This window comes from Anomaloglossus baeobatrachus, chromosome 2, assembly GCF_048569485.1.
Source record: "Anomaloglossus baeobatrachus isolate aAnoBae1 chromosome 2, aAnoBae1.hap1, whole genome shotgun sequence".
Lineage (NCBI taxonomy): Eukaryota > Metazoa > Chordata > Amphibia > Anura > Aromobatidae > Anomaloglossus > Anomaloglossus baeobatrachus.
In genome coordinates, this window is record NC_134354.1 from 654,524,556 (window position 1) to 654,547,509 (window position 22,954).

At 47.4% G+C, this 22,954-nt stretch overlaps 1 protein-coding gene across 1 annotated transcript in view; it reads left to right on the plus strand.

The window, feature by feature from the left end:
* The first annotated feature begins 21,758 nt into the window (after positions 1–21,758).
* The window catches only part of LOC142292010 (retinol dehydrogenase 7-like), a 106,982-nt gene continuing 105,786 nt past the window's right edge, over positions 21,759–22,954 (plus strand). The window contains exon 1 of the mRNA XM_075337048.1: positions 21,759–21,812. The gene's annotated coding sequence lies outside the window, so the exon portion shown is untranslated. The remainder of the gene's footprint in view (positions 21,813–22,954) is intronic.

Below are 22,954 nucleotides of genomic sequence, written 5' to 3' on the forward strand. Positions count from 1 at the left end.
ACCTGTCCTCTCGCTCCATCGGTTCCGGACTCTGCCTGACAACATCTCGGCCTCCGAACCTGAGCTCCGTCACCCGGACTACCATCAGTGACTGTCCTGCTACCCGTAGTGCTCCGGCTACCAGACCCCTTGCCTTCATTAAGGTGTTCGGCCCAGTGGATCCACCTCCTGGGTCTGCCCGTCCACCTGGCCCTAACACAGACACGCACATACACAGATGCATACCACATACAGTGGTATGGACATATAGATATTTGAAAACAAATTCACAAAAATACATATAAACAGGCACAAATATACACAGTGAGGAAAATAAGTATTTGATACACTGCCAATTTTGCAAGTTTTCCCATCTACAAAGAATGGAGAGAGCTCTAATTTTTATCGTAGGTACACTTCAATTGTGAAAGGCAGAATCCCTCGAAAAAATATCAAAAACAATCACATTGTATAACTTTTAAAAAATGAATTTGCATTTTATTGCATGAAATAAGTATTTGATCACTTTCCATCCAGCAAGAATTCTGGCTCTCACAGACCTTTTATTTTTTTTCTTTAAAAAGCCCTCTTGCTCTGCACTCATTGCCTGTATTAATTGCACCTGTATGAACTCATTACCTGCATAAAAGACACTTGTCCACACACTCAGTCAATGATACTCCAACCTCTCCACCATGGCCAAAAGCAAATAGCTGTTTAAAGACATGAGGGACAAAATTAAAGATCTACACAAGCTGTAATAGGTTACAGGACAATAGGCAAGCAGCTTGGTGAGAAGGCATCAACTGTTGGCACAATTATTAGAAAATTAAAGAGAAGATGACTGTCAGTCTTAGGGTATGTGCGCACGTTGCTTTTTACCTGCTTTTTACCTGCTTTTTTGCTGCTTTTTCTTCTGCGCTGTTTAATGCCAAAATGGATGTGTTCTTCTATTCAAGCAAAGTCTATGGGAATTTGGGTTTCTTGTTCACACTATGTTGTTCAAAATGCTGCCTTTTTGTGGCAGAACTTTGGTCAAAAACTCAGCTTTTCAAAGAAGCGACATGTCAATTGTTTTTGCCATTTGGGTTTTGCACTGCAAAGCTGAGTTTTTGACCAAAGTTCTGCCACAAAAAGGCAGCATTTTGAACAACATAGTGTGAACAAGAAACCCAAATTCCCATAGACTTTGCTTGAATAGAAGAACACATCCATTTTGGCATTAAACAGCGCAGAAGAAAAAGCAGCAAAAAAGCAGGTAAAAAGCAGGTAAAAAGCAACGTGCGCACATACCCTTACTCTGTCTAGGGCTCCATGCAAGATCTCGCCTCATGGGGTAAGGATGATTCTTAGAAAGGTCAGGAATCAGCCAATAACTACACGGGAGGACCTAGTCAATGACTTAAATAGAGATGGGACCAAAGTCTCAAAGATTATAGTTAGTAATACACTACACCGTAAAGGATTAACTCTTTCACCTCTGGGCTATTTTCTGTTTTTTCCTCCCCCTCTTCCGAGAGTCATAACTTTATTTGTCAATCTTGCCATATGAGGGCTTATTTTTTGCGGGATGAGTTCTACTTTAGAATGAAACCGTTAGTTTTACCATACAGTGTACTGGAAAAGAAAAAAAAAAATCCAAGTGCAGTGAAATTTAAAAAAAAGGGGTCTTTAATTTACCACATTCACTATAGTAAAACTGATGAGTCTATATGATGCCTCACATCAATACGAGTTTGTAGATACCAAACATATACTTTTACTTTTATCTAAGGAGTGACAAAAATTCAGACGTTTGTCCAAAATAAGAATAGCGTTTTTGTCACCATTTTCTGAAACCAGTAATGTTCTTATTTTTCAGGATCTGGAGCTCAGTGATGGCTTATTTTTTGCGTCATGAGCTGGCGTTTTTAATTATATTATTGTTATGTAGATGCACTGTTTTTATCAACTGTTCTTGCATTTTAAAGAAATGTTGCAGCAGCTAAAAAATGTAGTTTTGGTGTTTGGAAATGTTTTTCTTGCCACGCCGTGTACCACTAGGATTAATTGATTTTATTTTTTGATAGATCGGACATTTATGAAATTCGCAATACCAAATATGTGTATATTTTTTTTTACTGTTTTATTTTAAATGGGGCGAAAGTGGGGTGATTTGAACTTTTTAGGTTTTTTTATTTTTTCATATTTTTTATAACTTTTTTTACATTTTTTATTAAGGGGACTTTATCACTGCACTGTCCGATTACCTGTGCATTTCTGTTGATCAGAGCAGCATCGCTCCTATCAGCAAAAATGCTCATCTCCTGAGTGCCAGCGCTCTGTCAGCTCTCCAGGAAGTGATTCATGGCAGTGTCAGGGGTCATCAGCTGACCCCGCTCTACCATGACAACATATTGATGCCCCGTTATCACGTCACAGGGCCGTCAATGGTTGTGGGTAGCGGCGCGATCCCCACCCTAGCCCTTTAACCCCTTAACGACCGGCCGATTTTTCGCTTTCCGTTTTTTTTTTCGCCATTCTTTTTCTGAGAGACGTAACTTTTTTATTTTTCAGTCAATATGGTCATGTGAGGGCTCATTTTTTGCGGAACAAGATGTACTTTTAAATGCAACCATAGGTTTAACCATATAGTGTACTGGAAAACGGCAAAAAAAATCCAAATGCAGAAAAATTGCAAAAAAAGTGCGATAGCACAATTGTTTTTGAGATATTTTATTCACTGTGTTTACTGTATGGTAAAACTGATGTTTGGGTGTGATGCCTCAGGTCAGTGCATGTTCGTAGACACCAAACATCTATAGGTTTACTTTTATATAAGGGGTTAAAAAAAATTCGGAAGTTTGTCTGAAAAAAGTGGCGCATGTTTTACGCCATATTCCGTGACCCGTAGCACTCTCATTTTTCGGGATCTGTGGCTCAGTGACAGCTTATTTTTTGCGACTCGAGCTGACGGTTTTAACGGTACCATTTTTGCGCAGATGCTACGTTTTGATCGCCTGTTATTGCATTTTGCGCAAAAGTTGTGGCGACAAAAAACCATCATTTTGGCGTTTGGAATTTTTTTGCCGCTACGCCGTTTACTGATCAGATTAATTGATTTTATATTTTGATAGATCGGGCGTTTCTGAACGCGGCGATAGCAAATGTGTGTATATTTTTTATTTTTTTAACTCTTTAATTTTCAATGGGACAAAAGGGGGGTGATTTGAACTTTTAGGTTTTTTTGTTTTTTTTTTAATTTTTTAAAACTTTTTTTACTTTTTTTTTATTTTACTAGTTTCCCTAGGGGGCTATAGCGATCAGCAATCCGATCGCTCTGCACTATCTGCTGATCACAGCTACACAGCTGTAAACAGCAGATACGTGCACTTCCTGCTTCCCTGGCCTCCGTACAAAGCGAAAGTGAAAGTAGTTTATTTCTAGCACAGGAGTCATCACATGACCCTGTGCTACCATGACAACCACTGGACGTCACGTGATCATGTCACGTGACTTCCGTTATCGGGCGGTAAGTAAAACTTTACCGCGATTGCGCTTATAATGGCGCTGTCACTTATTGACAGCGCCATTACAGGGGTTAAATGGCATGAGCAGATAACGATTCTGCTCGTGCCTAGCAGGCACACATCTCAGCTGTGAAAATCAGCTGAGATGTGCGCCGATCGCGACATGCTGCTGCCGGCAGACCGTGGGCAGTAACGTTATGACCGCAAGGACGTAATTTTACTGCCTGCGGTTGTTAAGGGGTTAAATCACACTGTCAGTATTTGACAGCCCAATCTAAGGGGTTTTACCTGATCTACCTGCACCTGTTAGCCACACATGTCTGATGATCAGATCAGCAGACATATGTGATGTACAGGGATTACCACAGGCTCACGTCTGCTCAGGCCAGCACATGTCCAGGCCCATTTGAAGTTCCCCAATGATGATCTGGATAATCCAGAGGAGGCATGGGAGAAGGTTATGTGATAAAATGAGACAAAAATAGATTTTTGGGGTACGAACTTCACTTACCGTGTTTGGAAGAAGAAGGATCAGTACAACCTTAAGAACACTGTCTCCACTGTGAAGTATGGGGGGTTAAATTATCATATTTGGGGGGTGCTCTTCTGCAAAGGGGACAGGATGACTGTGTGGCGCCCTGGACAAGCCAGGTCGTCACAGAACAACACCAACACACCCCACACCCCGGTTAGGCACACCAAAGCCAAACATAAAATCCTTGTTGCCTTCCTTCAGGGGCTGATGTCCACACCAGGGGGTGGGCCAGGCAGTTGGTCCCGCCCACCGAGGAGTTCACAGTCCTGGAGGCGGGAAAAGCAGGCAGATAGAGGTTTGAAGTGAAAGTGAGAGGAGAGGAAGTGTGGTAGTGGAGCAACTGTCTGACGGCGTCCGGTTGTGTGTGGCCCGGACGGTACAGCAAGGTTGGCAGACGGTGGTGACCGTCTGCAGGAGAGGCCGATTAGAGTGAGCCATAAGGACCGTGGACGAGCGGTGGCCCGGCGGTACCGGACCGGTGAACAAAGAAAAGTCAGCACCATCCGGCAGGGCTTACGGACCCCGACAATGCTAGAAGTCGCCGTTGAATTTGTCAAATCCGTTAGTGAAGGGAACCTCCTGGGTTTCCCAGCAGTCAAGTCCCGATAGAAGGCGACAGCTCAAACTGTGAAGGGAAACACAGTCACCGCCAAGGCTAAAGTTCCCAGAGCCAGAGCCTGCGGGCAAAAGGGGCTCCTTCAACACCCATCCAAGCTGGGGAGCGGGTTACCGGTGGGAACCCATTGGAACCGTATACACTACACAGGTGCAGGGAAAGGCAGTCACCATCAACCTGCCGGGAGGAGAAACACCGCAGCCGTCTGTGGGACCCGTCCATCCAGCCGTTTGTTTTACCGGAGACTTTGTGTTCATCATTGGCTGAGTGAGTACCACCGTGCCGTGCGGCACAGCGCTGCCCCCGCGACCCTGCACCTCACCAGGCCCCGTAACCCGCCTGCCATCCATCCCTACCCCTCACCGGGCCCCGGGACAACCGACCCCCCTACCCACGGAGGGGAGAACCAACATCCAAGCTGCTCCCTGTCATCGCTCCCGGGATCCCTGTCCAGAGCAGCGGTGGTGTCACCAATCTCACCACAACCGTGGGTGGCGTCACGGACAATATCAAATCCCCAAAATCAACCCCCTTTTCACTCACGGGCGAGGAGCGCCGCTCGAGTCCCCGGGATCCGGCCCACCGCTCGAGCCACCACCGAGCAGCAGGAGCAGCCGGACCCGAGCAGTGGGAGAGCGCAGCGTCCCCTCCTCCGCCCGCGACAACTGCACCGTATTGAAGGAAAGATGGATGGGGTCTTGTATCGCAAGATTTTGGCCAACAATCTCCTTCCTTCAGTAAGAGCATTGAAGATTGGTCATGGCTTCCAGCATGACAGTGACCCAAAACACACAGTCAAGGCAACTAAGTAGTGGCTCTGTAAGAAGCATCTCAAGATCCTGGTGTGGCCTGGCCAGTCTCCAGATCTGATTTTAGCATCCCTGCGGTCAAGCTACTAAGATCTGCAAACTGGGTCAAAGAGGAGGGGACTAGGGAAAAAGGACTGTCGCAGGAAGGGACTGCAGCAGAGCAGGCTGAGTCCCTGATTACCGCTACAACCAGTAGCATTTCCAGGTGCCCCAATATTGGCCACTCAGTTGCAATGTTTGAAGTAGCGTGCCTCCCCTTATGGGGAAGAAATGGTTTATGCGATGCACATGTGTTATTTGTTTGTTTTTTTTAAGCCCGAGGTCGTGCTGCGTTTAATCATGGGGGAATGTAGCACCTCTGCGGTCAAGCTACTAAGATCTGCAACCTGGTTTCTGGAGTCCTAGCTCTGGCTAAAGCAGCACACACCTAAAACATTCACACAACACCACCCTGGACTATTAGAGGGCATGACAGAGACACAGGTTGAGACAGTTGGCCGTCCTAAGGCATAAAGCCGGCCCAGGAAGTGGAGGTTGCCAAGGAGGTCTAAATCCAACCCCCCTGTAGTTAGTTCTCTGGAGGCAAGTGGAGGAGTTAGTGGGCGAAAGAGGGGAGAGAGGAGAAGGAAGGAGGAGAATACCCGGCGGGGTGTCAGGTCTTGGTGCGAGGCCTGAGGATCGATCACACAATGCCCAGGAGAGAAGCAGCTGGCTGTGAGGTCTACAAGGGACTCTGACAGAGCTGTGCACAGAACCGGGTGCAGAACCTGAGGGGAGAAGTAGGAAAGCTTCAAGCCTTCTGTCAGAATCTGCACAGTGAGGAAACTTCCAGAGCTCCTCACCACCCTTTAGTGGCCCTTCAAGTGTTCCAAGCCAGGAGGGAGGCACGCCACAAGAGAAGTGCACGGAGGGGGCTATAGCCAGGCTACATGGACAGAGCCAGGACAAAAGGAACCAGGAATCTGTCCCCAGCACCAGGGGAGTGTAACCTGTGAGTAAATCAATAGTAAAGACTCCCTGTTTCACTCGGACTTTGCCTGCTTGCATTCCTTTCAGCCTGCACCCCATCCAGCACATAGAGGACACTGGGGTTTACCCTACCTGCGGAGGGGGTAAACACACTCGCTGCTGATCCCATCAGCCCCAGTTCCTCCCAAGCAGCAGCGGTGGCATCTATTCCCTTGCCGCACTACCGCAGGTGGCATCACGTACACTAACTTTCATCCCTACTTAAAATAATTCCCCTTTTACAAAAGAAGGCCAAGGGCACGGGCCCGGGCAACGGACACCAGAGTGACATTTCCATTTGCAACCGCCCGGGACCGAGTACCCCCTTCCCTGGGCGACACATGATCCTAATAGAAAATCTTTGGGGGGAGCTGAAAGTTGTTGCCCAATGACATCCCCGAAACCTGAAAGATCTGAGAAGATCTGTATAGAGGAGTGGGACAAAATCCCTGCTGCAGTGTGTGCAAATTTGGTCAGAAACTGCAAGAAACATCTGACCTCTGTAATTAAAACAAAGGTTCCTGTACCAAATATTAAGTTCTGTTTTTTATTATATCAAATACTTATTTTATGCAATAAAATGCGAATTCATTATTTAAAAATCATACAATGAGATTTCTAGATTTTTTTTTTTGGATTCTGTCTGTCACAGTTGCAGTGTACCTATGATAAAAATTACAGACCTCTCCATTCTTTATAGGAGGGAAAACCTGCAATATTAAAAGTATCAAATACTTATTTTCCTCACTATACACTGACACACATCATACATGCACACAAACACATTATAGATATTTTTAATATGGGAAAGCCAGCAGCAGCCTCACTCACTTACTCTGCTTGCCTCTCGTCCAGCTCCTCCCGGGCATGTGTCTGTGCAGGCGCGCTGCATAATCGCTGTTCTTAACAGACATGGCCGCGAATAGTGCACTGTACAGACGTGTCTGATAGCAATGATGCTCCCAGGCTTGGCGCACAGTGCACACTGATATTGTTGTATATATATAACAGGAGACATGGGGGACACAGAATTTACATCACAGGAGGAGATTGGGGCAAACACACAAGGGAGGCTGGGAGTACAGACATCATTAGGGGGCACAGACATCACTAGGGGGGATAGACATCATTAAGGGACATAGACATCACTGGGAAGACTGAAGGGCAAAGACATCAGTGGGGGCATACACGTTACATGGGGGCATACAAGTTACAAGGGGCATACACGTTACTGGGCATAGATGTTACTGGGGGGCATATATGTTACTGGGACAAGTGGGGGCAAACATGTTACTGGGACAAGTAGGGGATATACACATTAGTGTAATGACAAAAAAAATTTTTTATGAAACCATGTGCAATCAAGGACTTCTTGCACTTTGTCTTGGTGAGTGAGGTTAACAGTTCATTGAAGGACGCTTCATTGTAGTGTTGCGACTGGAACCAGGCATTTGCCCATTCATAGCAGATGAAGTCGCATGCTATAATGAGGACGCGGCGCCACTCTGGTATCAGAAAAAATGCTATAACAGCATATACAGCTTGCGAGTTCTATCTTGCCATGTGCAGGTTTGGGAGTTTCTTCCAACTGATTTGAGGAAAACGTGATGTTGTTTTGTAATGACGATATGCCTGACATAGTTCATATAAGAACTTGAAATCATCTCGCCATCCAGGATTCTCGCCTGTGTTGACATCATCTGTTGCAACTTGGTGGTAATCAATCTGAAGTGAGGCATAGTTTTCTGTTAATTTGCCAATGAAGAAATAATTGAGTTCTGGTTTCTTCGTTGACTCTGGAATAAGGAAATTCATGACGTGCTTCAGTAGGAGGTCGAGTACATGGTGTTGACAGCCAATGCATTGAGGCTTCTGAAAGCCCTTTCTCAAGACATCATCCTGTATCAGCGTTACAATCCCGTTCAAACGACCAGTATTTACTGCTGCCTTGTCGCAGATTATCATGCGAATATTTTCCCAAGCGTCGTATTCATCAATTAGCTGATGTAGTTCTTTGTGAATAGCCGTGGCAGAACCATTCTCACATTTCAGAATACCGAGTTTGATTTCAGTTGTGGTATTTTTCAGCAGAACTACTTGATACTCTTCCCCTTGGATTCTTTTACCATCGAAGTGGAGACAATGGGGATCTTTGCTTTGAAGTTTTTCAAAAATTTTGGTTTTCATTTTCTATCCTTCTGAGATTATTCGTCTTCAGACACCCGACTGACTTGGAACCGGTACATCATGACCTTGTTCAGCAATGGTTGCAAGCACTTTATTTGCATTATGTGTAGAAATGTTGTTTTTCAGTACCAGTAAACTCGCTGTTGTAGTGCTTGCTCTTTTGTATTTCGGTGTGCGTTCAGGAAAAGATGACGTGGAAAAAGAGGTTGGCTTGGGAGTCTCGGGTAAAGATTCAGGACAGTATCATGTGTGAGTTGCGATTGCAAAGTGCTGGCTTGAGCTTGAAATATTGATAATCGGATTTGTTTTCTTGGATGAATTGATTCCAAAGGAGCACTCTTTCATATCAACATTTACTTTCTTGTTTTCTTTCCCAATATTACTTAGAAATCTATAAACATTTACACTATTTATTTATTACGATAATTTTATCACTTATTCACTTCATATACACTTTTTAAATTAAAAAACTTATTCACAGTAAAATTCACTTTCTAGTATCCAAGATGGCTGCCTGACTCCAAATGTACCACATGCTTTTCAATTCTTTCAGCTCTTCTTATAGCACATGTTTGTAAGGCTAGATCTAACTTTTAAAGAAAACGTTAAATATACATTTTTAATGGGTAACAATTAAAAATGTCATTTTTTCACTAGATTATTCTTATTCTAGATGTTCTAAAATATTCCTGAATATTCTAAATCATTCCAGAATCTTCAAAAAATTAAAACACGAAAAATCGTTTTTTTTTTAAATTTTGAAATGAAAAAGAGGGGGAACTTTTTTGAATATTTTACAAATTTGATGATACTAATGTCATTTGAATGCAATTGTTCCTCGAATGTAAGGGGTTTCATTTTCATTTTGCAAAATTTTTAAAATAGTCATCACACTAATACAAATTACTGGACAAGTGGGGGGCATACACATTACTGTGGACACTGGGAGCCATAAGCATTACTGAGGCCAGTGGGGACATACACGTTACTGGGACCACTGGTGGGCATACAGGTTACTGGAGCCATTGGTGGTCATACACGTTAGTGGGGTCAGTGAGTGGCATACAGATTACCGTGAGCATATACAATACTGGGGCCATTGGGGGCATACACATTACTGGGGCCACTGGGGTGCATAAACATTACTGGGGCCAGTGGGGAGCATACACATTACTGGGGATGCTAGAGGGCATACGCTTTACTGGAGCCAGTGGGGGGCATATAAGTTACTGAGGCCAGTGAGGGCATATACAATACTGGGGAGAGTGGGGGCGCATAAACAATACTGGGGATGCCAGGAACACATGTGAGCAGGGCTGGGGTCCACTGATAGTGGCACTGTAGGTCCATTCCATCTGTAGGACGAAAGCGCATCGTGCGCTAAATCCACCCATAGATAAACCCTGACCTACAATGCATGTGCACACAGCCTTCAGCAGTGAACGCTGTGAGTACGTACATGGCGGGAGTTACGAATTTTTTGTCTGGACCTTGATTTTTATCTCAAACAGTAAAGATCATAACTCAAGTTTCTCTTGCAAATAGGTTATTCTAAAATTTTCAAAAGAAAAAGAAACATCTTGTGTAAACACAAATTAAGCAAAGTGAGGCTGTCGGACTGAGCACAGTGATCCTCGGAAATCTGCCTGTGGTTTGCAGACAATGAAGAGATCTGCCAACGGTGAGTGGGGCCCCAACAGCTGTACAGGGCCCTGGCACTTGCCCGGGTGCGCCGGGTGCTGACACCGACCCTGTGTAGGTGTAATGTATCTTACAGATTTCAGCTTTTAGTAGAATCATTTATCACTTAGATATTGTCATAGAATGAACTGTTTTACTTTGTCCAAGATTATCTGAGTTTTTTTCTGTAAGTGTCCGCACAACACTACGCAATAACAATCTTCTCTAATTACAGCTTTTTTCTATATGTATTATACTTTTTCCCCTTTATTTGATGCAGATTTGAAGCAGCACTTGCAATGTTTATTTTTATAGAAGAGAAAAGCTTTGCTTCTGCACTAAAGAAATTAAATACAATTTTTTAAAGTGAGTTTTTTCTGGTTCCCTATAGAATCCTACAGAAAAAAAACTGCACCAAAGCAAGACAGTTCAACAATCTCTTTGGACGCACAGTGGAAAGGAGTTTTCATGAAATCACATCCACATTGCTTGTATAGATAGGTTGTATTAATGATGAATTATGGGAGTAGCTGGAGTTTAAGAGATCACGAGGCCTATTCTCTATTCCTCAGTTAGAATTTTTCAGGTTTTTGTTGTTTCTAGCTGAGAGAAAAAACAAACATGCCATGGCCAGAATCAGATCAATATAATGGACAAAATCAGATCAAAAAAATAGAATTAGCTAGGTCAGTGTCCAGGAGGTCAGGCAGAATAAGCAAATATAGAGTAGTCAGACGGTCCAAGGTCAAGTGAGCATTACAAGAGCTTGCATAGTGTACAGGCTTTAGGAAGTTAAAGAAATTGCTGCATGCTTTGGTTCCCCCCCACCCTGATCCAATACTGCTGAGCCGGCATGTTGAATGTTAGTATGCTTCTTTTCATGTGTAGGATTCCTCACCCAGGAATGCTTGGAATACAGGAATACATAGGAGACAGCTCAAGAACAACTATACTTACAAAGAATGAAGAGGTTTGATTGTTTACATAATGGTTTTCATACCAATAGATGTATAAATATATGAAGCTGTCATGCTCAGATCGGGAGAGCCACGGCCAGTCCGTGCATTGGAATCTGACATCGGACCAAATGGTATGGACATGTGAAAGAGCCCTCATCTCATTTCCTCACTCAGCCACCAATCTCCTAGCATGGCAACCATCTTTGTATACATGCATCCATACATAGTCTTGCCATGTGGTGGACCCTTGTGGGTAATTGAACTTCACCTACTTGGCTAATTCACTGTTTAACTACAGAAAAAAGCCTCTTTGTGAACTTTATAGTGGCAATCCCATCCTTCTTTGTTTTAAATGTCGGCATTCAAATGCAAAGGGTTGGTCTCCCAATTCGGGGACAAATTAGCCAATAGTATCACAAGCTCAAGCTTCCTACTTGCTCTTCTGTGGCCTCGTGTATAGCAAGTGCTACTCACCCTCCCCCACTTGTTAGCTAATGAAGAGGCAGACACTCAGTTGGGTTTCCCAGCTTTTCTTCCCTCTGCCTGGCTGCTTGATCTGCATCTGTCTGACCTGCACTTGTAGAAAATGGGAACCAATGACTGCTCTGATAGTGCTAATGACTTGACTGTGCTCTGACCATTCCGAATCCCCAGCATCCTAGTACATTCCATTTTAAAGGAAATCTGTCAGCAGGTTTTTGCTATGTAATCTGAGGAAACATGCTTAGGCGTTAAACAAAGAATTCAGTGATGTGTCAAAGTACTTGCTGTTGTTTACTTGCAATGTTTGTTTTAGCACAAGTAGCTTATCATTGCTTGGACTACACCAGTGTGTGTGCCCTGGTCTGACATGCTCCCTGTCTATAGATAAGGTACATAGAAAGCCTGAAGTGTGTGGGGTTAGCTTTCTCAGATCTGCTGCATGCTAAATCTAAAAACTCTGATTGTGTCACATCCAGTAAACTAAGTGACACATCATTGGAATCAGAGTCTTTTTACTACATTATGCTGTTCTCAGATGAGGCAGCAAAAACCTGTTGATAGATGGACCCTCAGTTCAGGCGTCGTAAAACACCACTCCAGCGGGGGGTTTTTCATTTCCCCGCTGGAGTGATGCTTCTAATCTAAGTTCCCTGCACTTAGTCTTATATTCACCCTCTGGTGTCTTTGTTGCGGGCGGGGGGCCACTGCCGCTGCAGGGGCTGCTCGGATCCAGGTTCATTACTGCGGCTCGAGTGGTGATCGGACCCGGGCTCGCACGGCCATCTGTCCTCAGAACCGTAGGAAGGGAGTATTTACAGGCGATTGATTTGTCGGTGATGCCACCCGTGGGTTGCGGTGAGGTTTGGTAGCACCGCCGCTGCCTGGTGATGGGGCGCCCGGGGTTGATGGAGCAGGACAGCAAGGTGGGATCCCCTCCACTTGTAGGGGAGGTGTAGTCCCAGGGCCCAGGTACACGGGAGTAATGGCTGCTGGAGGAGGCATGTCAGGTTGGACCGGGGATCAATGGTGTACTCACAGTTCAAAGAATCACACACAAGTCCAGTGGTAAACCAAATTGCCAGTGACCGGTCGCCTTTGGCGGGTGTATTCGGGTCCCACACCCGGGTGTAGCAAACAGGCGTCCCTTCCTCCTGCACTTAGTGTCTGTGTCTTCTCTGGGACAACTCCGCTTGGAATGGGGAAGTCCACTCTCGGTACTGTGTATGTTTGGGAGCTGTGGCCCGCGAAATCTGACCCTTGGGATTTCTGTGGGTTCTGACGGACACCCTATCCCCCGCGTTGGGCTTCTGTTTCACTCTCTGGACTTCTGTGGAACAAGGCCTGAAACCTCGTCTCCGGCTGGTCAAATAACAAGGGGGCTTGCAACCGTCATCATCCTAGGGTCCAGGTACCCCGACTGTGCACGGCCTCCGGACCAGATTCCCGCTGTCGGCACCGGCGGGCTACAACCCTGCCCCGGTCCACTTAAGGTCTCCCGCGACTGGATCTCCGTCGCCTATGGTCCTGCTTGCCATCTGCCACCTAGTCTGGCAGTCCAGGGGCCCCAACACCTGACTCCACTTCACTTCACACTTCAACTAAACTGAACTGAACTGTTCCCGCCCCTGACACCTCAGGACCCCTAGGTGTCTGTAAATATGATGTATCAAAATATAAAATTAATTAATCTGATTAGTAAATGTCATAAAGAGAAAAAAAATGGAAATGCCAAAATTAATTTTCTTTTGCTAACCACATCACAGCAAATAAAGGCAATAAGAATAAATAAAAAAAACTGTATATGCTCCAAAATGATGTCAATAAAATAGTCAGCTCATCACGTTATAAACAAACCTTAATATATTTTTGACCAGAAAATAAAAACTGATGGCTCAAGTAATTTTTTTTTCTATGAATTTCTGTATTTTTTTTTAACCGTTAAAATAAAAAAATACATATATCATTGGCATCACCATAATTGTAGTGACCTACACAATCACTCTGTCAAGTCCTTTCTACTTTACAACGAACGCTATGAAAACATAACTAATTAAGGGATTGCTAAATTGCATTTACTGCACAATTTCACTGCACTTGGAATTCTGTTCTCATTTTGCAGGATTTGAATTAAGTGAATGGTGTCATTCAAAAGTACAACATGTCCCGCTAAAAACAAGCCCTAATACAGCTATGTTGATGGAAAAATAAAAAGTTATGGCGCTCTTGGAAGAATATAATATTCAACAACCTCTACATAATTTTGTTATAATCGCTTGAACAGCCCATTACAGGCAAATGACGCTGAACTCCTTCTTCAGGTAAAGAGGGTGTTATCCTTTTTAAGCAAACATTTACTTATTGACTATGTGTAAAAAAAAACAATAAAAAAAGCAAGCTGAAGTTTACTTATCCCTTTCCTGTTGTCTCCAATGCTGACTCAATTCATGATGATCAGTTGCAGCAGTGACATTACTTCAATAGTGTTGCATCTAATCAGTCAGCACAGAGGCTGGTGCTGTTTACAGCAGTAGTGATGTTGAGCTCAGCTCTTAGATTTCAAAGGGGGCGGTTCGTGCGGCGTCACAACGACGTCACACGGCAGCCGTCCAATAGAAGCGGAGGGGCGGAGATGAGTGGGCGGAATATCCCGCCCACCTCTTCCCTTCCTCATTGCATAAGGAGATGTTCCTCGTTCCTGCGGTGTCACACATAGTGATGTGGGATGCCGCAGGAACGATGAACAACCAGCGGCATACACCAGTAACGACATTATGAAAAGGAGCGATGTGTCGACGATCAACGATTTGTGACGTTTTTGTGATCGTTGATCGTCGCTCCTAGCTGTCACACGCTGCGATGTCGCTAACGACGCCGGATGTGCATCACAAACACCGTGACCCCGACGATATATCGTTAGCGATGTCGCAGCGTGTAAAGCACCCTTAAAGTCTCTTTCACACGTCTGTGCAAAACACACACATTTTGCACAGTCTGTGGTGTAGGTACTTATGTGTGTCCTTGTGTGTGCTCAGCGTGTGCTATCTGTGTGACATCTGCATAGCACACGGACACCATGAATATCTATACTCACCTGTCCATGGTGCTGCTGTCTCCGGCGCTGCTGCTGCTTCCGGTCCTCGGTGCAGTGCATATGCAATGAGTATAATGAGCGGGGGTCTGAAGCAAGTGACAGCAGAGCTGAAGACAGCAGCACTGGAGACAGGTGAGTATAGAAAATAATTTTATTTCACAGACATGTTTTTCTCCAGTACGTGTCACATTGATCACATCAGTGTGCGGTCCATGTGACACCTGTTCTGCCAGAGAAAACCGGACATGTCGCTGTGTGGAGCACAAGGATACACGTATGCTCCACATGGACACACGGTCCTTGTGAAAACACGCAGACCGTGTTTAATGGGTCTATGTGAGTCTGTGTCTCCAGTATGTGTGAAAATGGACGTTACACGTACTGGAGACACGGATGTGTGAAAGAGGCGTAAAAGAGGATGTCATTCAAAAGTACAGCATGTCCAGCTAAAAACAAGCCATAATATGGCTATGTTGATGGAAAAATAAAAAGTTATAGCGCTCTTGCAAGAAAATGTCAGAAAGCGTGTAAAAGACATACAGTATATAGCAATGTATATAATATTCAAGAACCTCTACATATTTTTTTTTATAATCGCTTGAGCAGCCCATTACAGGCAAAAGATGCTGAACTCCTTCTTCAGGTAAGAAGGTGCCCTTTTTAAGCAAACCTTTACCTATAGACTTAGTTAGGTGTAAAAAAACAAACAAAACAAGCTGAAGTTTACTTATCCTTTCCATGTGTCTCCAGTGCTGACTGGTTTCTGTTGATCAGCGGCAGCAGTGACATTACTTCGATAGCGCTGCATCTAATCAGTCAGCGCAAAGGCTCATGCTGTTTACAGCAGTAGTGATGATGAACTCAGCTCTAGAAGCTTGTAACAGTGTATAAGTAATATGGCCCGGGGCAGACATACCATTGGTACAACTGTAACGCCCCTGCAACCGGGTCATTATAGGGTATTAAATGTTACCCCATTTTTTCCTGGGCAGGCGGAGAGGAGCCCACACACACACACACTGGCAAGAAGGAGTTAAAAGTTCTTCAGCATGTAGTTTTAGCCTGCATGACTCATCCTGTGTCTTTAACTAGCAGGTGTACAGGTCCCCATGACAACCTGATGGGAGGGGGGCCTGAAATGAGGAGTGAAGTGCAGAGCAGACAGAAAGTTTAGGCAGAACGTTAGGGGCTGCAAGAGAGTTCAGACGTCCACAGTACATCTCCCTGCTGAGGAGATGCCACGAGACCAGGGCTGATAACATCTGAGAAAGGGGATGGAGCTAAGGACTGGGGATATTTGGGGAATGGTGTTCCCGGTGGCAGTTGGTGTTGTGCCCGCTACCAGGCAAGAGAGAGGCAGCGAGTTTCCAAGATGCTCCATGCCACGGGGACGGCATTAACACACCGAAAGAGAAGGACCCCAGATCACTCCACCGGACCCTTCCTCCTACCTGCCCGGGACCGACCAGAGGCTACAGGCGGCGAGGACCAGCACCCGGGTGCGATGTGGAACGGACTTTAAATAAAGAGAAACTGAAACCGCACTCCGTGACTGGTATGAGTAATGCCACTGCCCTGTGCCCCCGGTGTCCCTGAGGACTGTTGCCCTGGGTCTCATTAACCTCCCGGGGCTCCCCCGCTCCACCCGTAAGGAGCGATTCCATCTGGCTGCCCGTAACACCTGCCCCGGAGAGAGACTGTGCAGCGGCGGCTGAACACCTGGCCGCATACCACGGGTGCCGCTGCTAGCATCCCCCGTCCCTGTCCCATACCGTTTCCTGGGAGAGAGCGGTGGCAGAGGAGGCCGAGACCTCAGTGGCCGCCGTGAGCGATGGCAAGCTCCCCAGGAACCCCGTCACCCTCCTTCCTTCCCCACCTTGTAACACCGGACTGACTTTGGGACTTTCCTTTTATTGAAACCCGCCGGGGTGACGGAAACTGGGTTGGGCCACTTACAGCCTGACCCCGAATACCACCGGCCCGGTGACCATGCCATCCCTGCAGGCCCCAGCGTGGGCGTTTCACAACCTGCGTAGACTTGCAGGGGCCCAAGAGGTAAGGGGGCACATTTCTACATCCAAAACAGGTGGAATTTTGTATTATGTTGAGCTATAGGGCTGCAAAAGGCCCATATAGTGTTCTTGCACAGGAGCCCTCTTGTGTCTGTGTCCGCCCTTGAATATGGCATTTTATATCTGAATCTTATATGTATCTTAAACAGTAATTTTCAGCTCTCTAAGGCTGCTTTCACACTGTTTTTTTAACATGCGTCATGAACTTTTTTTGCTGTAAAAGCGGATCCTGTTTTTACAAAGAAAAATGCATGCAAACGCAAGTGTTATTTTGCATGATCCTGACACTTGAAGTTTATGGATGGGCATTGGAGTCATGTGATCGGGAGTGAGGGGAATTGAATGTGACAGACTGGGAGCCGGCATCTGACAGCTGCGGAGGCTCGTAACCAAGGTAAACATCGGGTAACTTGCTTGGATACCCGATATTTACCTTGATTACGAGTGTCTGCAGCTGCTAGTGTGACGCCCTGGACACCCCAGGGGTCACAGGTCACTACACCACCTACACCCCCACCACACTAGGCAGGTAACACCCATCACACATAAAGCCCTGATTGCCTCCCTCAGTGTTAGACAGGCACACCAGGTGGGTGGAGTCAGGTGGAAAGACACGCCCACCGAGGAGTCTGCTGGCCTGAGGCAGGAAGACAGTAGAGAGAAGTAGTGAGAGAGAGAGGAGGGAGTTGGAAGTGGTAGTGGAGGAGTTCAGTACAGCTCTGCATAGGGCCTGGGTTGGAGCCCAGGGCCCTGAAACAGTCAGACAGGCAGACGGCAGGGACTGCCTGCAGGAGACCGGGAACACGACCGGTGGAACCGTAGGGACCGGGACAGGGTTGGAGCCCGCCGGAACCGAACCGGGGAGCCAACAGTTTACCAGAGCACCAGGAAGGGTACTCAGACCCTGACTAGGCCGTGGGCCACCATTTAGTCAAATTAACTGATTGAGGATCTGGACCTCCCGAGGTTCTTTCCCACCAAAGTCCCGATTGATGGCAATAGCCCAACCCGACTGGATAGTAGCCACCGCCAGACGCCAGAGATCCAAGGGCCAGCGCCTGCGGGCAAAGGAGCTCCTTCGGCAAACCCGCTGGGGAGCGGACCACCGTGCTTAGGCACAGTGGTCCACTTACACTTAGGTGCAGGAGAAAGGAGGACTCTGCCAACCCGCCTAGTGGACTGCAGCCAGCTGTGGGCCACCCGTCTTCCACCACGTTTGGTTTACCAGTGCCTCCGTTTCTTTCAATCGTGAGTAATGCAGCACCACACCGCACAGCAGCCTTGCGCCCTGCGCCAGTTCCCCGCGACCAGGCCCCAGGACACACCGCCCCTACCCACGGAGGGGTTAACATCCAAAGCTGCGCCCCGACATCGCTCCCGGGAGTCCCTCACCTCTACCGCAGCGGTGGTGCCCATCATCACCACAACCCGTGGGTGGCATCACGAGCGATTACCCAAAATCTCCGCACCCCCAGTGTGCAGCGCCAGCCTCCCCCTTACAGAGCGAAGTGACCCCGTGTCCGTGGAAGGCTCGAGCCACCGCCCGCAGAACGAGCACGGATCCGAGCAGCTCGGCGGTCGCAGCCGAGGCCGCGGGGCGGTACACATCGACTCAACTGGCGTCACGAACAGGATCGATCCATTCTACTCACCCGTAGAAGTGCGCCTTATAGTTCTCGTCAGCGGCGTCCCGCTGAAAGTTTGAAGATCCTCCATCTTGGCGCGAAAAGTTCCCGCTCGAGTCGTCTTCCCCGAGCAGTGATGCCCCGCCCCCAAAAGAAGGCAGTGCCAGAAAGAACCAAGGGAGGTCGGGTGGTGAGCGGTTCCCCATGTGATCCCGGGGATAAGAAGCGGGGACGCCAGGACCCTGCACCCGTATTGTTCCTGGAAGCCGAGTAAGCAGGATGTCCGCCCCGTCAAGCAGGCCCACGCCTGGAACAGCGGCATGGGTGGAAGCCCGGGTGGCGCAGCTAAGCCACAGGCTGCAGACCCGAATCCAGCTCCTGATACAAGGATGGGAGGCTGAAATGGCGGAATTGGCGGCGGCCGTGCGGGCCCGTGAGGCGGAGGCAGAGTTGGAGGAGCGGGTAAGTGACCCACGCCCCTGTGTCCCGGAGGGACCAGTCGCTGAGCCTAAGGGGCTCGGTCTGCTCCCGCTCACCCTGCTGCATCCCCCACAGCCTGTACCGGTGGTCACTGCCCCGCCAGACGGGCCGTTGCCCCCGAAACCGGCAGCAGATGTCACCGCACCTGCCTGTGAGGACCCGCCCGTGGACGCTGCCCGCGGATGACCGCTTGCCCGGCCAGCACCGATCCCGCTACCCTGGAAGTTGCCCATTCCCCGTGGGGAACCGTCGAGCCCAGGGATGGCCACACCCAAAGAGGCCCCAACAGTCCACCCAGCCAGCAGCGTGGTGGACGCCAACCAGAAAAGGGCCTGGAAGGTGCGGCTGGCCGCTCCCAAGCTCCAGGCCTCGGCTGAGGCCGCGGAGGGTTGTAGCTGCAAGGCAGCATGACAGGCCGCGACACAGCAGTGCTCCCCAACCCAGATGGGGAGAGAGGCTGGTTCGTCCTGGATGTCCAGAGGAGGACGACCAGCAGCATTCCCATACGGCCCCAGTCTCCTCCCGTGCCGTGCAGCCCTGATGTGGAGCTGGAAGAGGAGTATGGCGACGGCGATTTAAAGTAGGCAGCGGACCCCCAAGGCTGTCACCTGATTAACAAAAGTTAAAGTCCCCGTTGGGACCTACAGTTGTGGTAGTCCATTGGCTATGAATAGCCCCATCCCTGTTGGGACAAGTCCTGTCACCTTGGTCACGTTTGTCACCTTGCTCCCCCTCCCTGTTTGCATGAGAAACTGCTCATGTACATGGCCGAGAACTTGCAGGCCAACCCAGAAACATTTGGGTCTGTAAATACTGTCCCTTCCTGCCCCCCCGGCCATGCCCCTTCCCGCACTGCCAGTCTCCGGAGAGGCTGATTGGAGAAGGGACCTACAGCAGAGCAGGCTGGGGTCCGGTCACCACCCAAACCGGTGACCATCCTCCAGGGCAAGGGTCCCCTTGGACGCGGGGCCCCTGCAAGACTGACCGGGTGTGAGGCACCGTACCCATTCCCGCTTGGGTGGCCTGGGCCAGTTCCCGTTTCCTGGACTGGGGAAAAAGGGTGCTGCCCGTTTCGTAGATGCAGCATCAAGGCCTAGGTTGCTTGGGTGGGAAAGCGGAAGGACATGGACCCGTTCCCGTTATTATTAAAAATGTTTTTCCCGTTTGTAACGGTTCAAGAATGTGCCTCCCGAAAGGGAAGAAATGAAAATGCTTAAATGTTTTAATATTTTATCTTTTGCAGTTAACAAAAATAAACCGGTGTGGACGGGCAGCCCGCGGACGGTGTGCATTTAACCAAGGGGGAATGTGATGCCCTGGACACCGCAGGGGTCACAGGTCACTACACCACCTACACCCGTCACACATAAAGCCCTGATTGCCTCCCTCAGTGTTAGACAGGCACACCAAGTGGGCGGAGTCAGGTGGAAAGACACGCCCACCGAGGAGTCTGCTGGCCTGAGGCAGAAAGACAGTAGAGAGAAGTAGTGAGAGAGAGAGAGAGGAGGGAGTTGGAAGTGGTAGTGGAGGAGTTCAGTACAGCTCTGCATAGGGCCTGGGTTGGAGCCCAGGGCCCTGAAACAGTCAGACAGGCAGACGGCAGGGGCCACCTGCAGGAGACCGGGAACACGACCGGTGGAACCGTAGGGACTGGGACAGGGTTGGAGCCCGCTGGAACCGAACCGGGGAGCCAACAGTTTACCAGAGCACCAGGAAGGGTAGTCCCGATTGACGGCAACAGCCCAACCCGACTGGATAGTAGCCACCGCCAGAGGCCAGAGATCCAAGGGCCAGCGCCTGCGGGCAAAGGAGCTCCTTCGGCAAATCCGCTGGGGAGCGGACCACCGTGCTTAGGCACCGTGGTCCACTTGCACTTAGGTGCAGGAGAAAGGAGGACTCTGCCAAGCCGCCTAGTGGACTGCAGCCAGCTGTGGGCCACACCGTCTTCCACCACGTTTGGTTTACCAGTGCCTCCGTGTCTTTCAATCGTGAGTACTGCAGCACCACACCGCACAGCAGCCCTGCGCCAGCTCCCCGCAACCAGGCCCTGGGACACACCGCCCCTATCCACGGAGGGGTTAACATCCAAAGCTGCGCCCCGACATCGCTCCCGGGAGTCCCTCACCTCTACCGTAGCGGTGGTGCCCACCATCACCACAACCCGTGGGTGGCGTCACGAGCGATTATCCAAAATCTCCGCAGCTCTCAGGCGGGGGAGAGAGAGAGAGGAGAGGGAGGGAGAGAGAGGGAGGGGAAGAGAGAGAGACTGATCACACCAGGCTGGTTTCTGGGCATGCTCAGTAGAGCAAGCAGGATCCTGTCTATCAGCATGCCACTGTTCACATACGTTTGCATGCAGTATAGTCAGGATCCAGCAATTTGCAGTATTTGGACGCAGCTCAAAAATGCTACAATAGCGTTTTGGAAAAAAGTTAAAAAACTGCAAGTCGCTGGATCCTCACTATAACGCACGCAAACGCATGTGAACACATGTTGATGCGAGTCCATTGCAAATGCATTGAAATGAAAACACATTTGCACTGGATCCGTTTTTGCGTAAAAAAAAACGTTCATGACGCATGTTAAAAAAACGTAGTGTGAAAGCAGCCTAAGTAAAATGAACACTCCATTCCTACTGCATCTACATTTGTTCTCTACCCTATTTTCTGTGCCAACAATGTGTTGATTTTATAGAGCAGCACAGTCAGCTCTTTTTCCCTGAGTATTTTATGTTCCTTTACTTCAGGCGATCCAGTGCAGAATCTTCAAACTATCAAAGGTGAGTCGTATTTTACAAGGTACATACTGTATTCTAGTTGATTCCTATTTGGGACGTTTTGGGGGGGAAGGGTTAGAATTGAGATCAACAACTTTTTAATAACTGTTTTATTCCATATAAGATTTTTCTTTAACTCTTTTGGCTTCTCTGTATCATCCAGACACAGTTCTTTGGTATCCACATGATGAATATATTTTAGTATTGAGTACACATAAGGCTCTGTTCAAATTTGAATTAGTAACTTTGCTTTAATGTTCCATTTAAGGAACAGAAAATCAATATTCCTGTAGCCGAATGTATTTATCCAATGACAAACACAAGGGGTGCCCATTAACTATAATAGGGTGTATCATGTTATTGTCATGGTGACTGTGATTTTTCTAGACAAAATACCGCATGAATAGTAAGCTTCCTTGCCTTTCTAATAATTCCACCAGTCAAAATAATTGTAAAAGGTCCTCATAACTACTACAGAGTCATTTTTGTTTGCAAAATTATATCACAGCCCTCTATGCTTCTTATTCCACTGCTGATAATGAGATTAGAAGGGACCTTCAAAAAACATAGTAATATAATGTTTGGGCTTTTTTGCACATCACTCTGATACATTTTACATTTTATAAAAAAAATTGCATTCACTAACTATTATAATCACATGCTCCGGAGCAACGTAAATTGTCCAGCTGAACATATGGCAAATAGGAACTGTCTGCTTCGAGTTACATAACAAATAGTGATTCGGTGGCACACTTGGCTACTCCGCACTTCTCTATGGAAGGGAAAGTGTCCGTAACATATAATGGATTACTGTTGCACCAAACCTCATGCAGTTTAATTACTTTAATGTGTCAGCCAAAGAAAATTCCAAATAATTTGTAGACAAGTAACATTTTGGTCTTTTTACCTGTTTTTCAAATTGTATGTTTTGCATTGAATAGTCCACATAAGATGTACTGAACAGAGTATTCGTCTGTACCTTTTAATACAGTTTGGTCTGAGTGATCTTGTTAATGGCTTTTGGGAATTGTGAGTACAGGAGATTTGTACAGTGAATTTAGCATTGTAAGGGTTAACTGGTGTATCGCTGCCAAAAACAAACACTATGTGGAGGCTTGGATCTTAGTAAATGTTATCTTTTACAT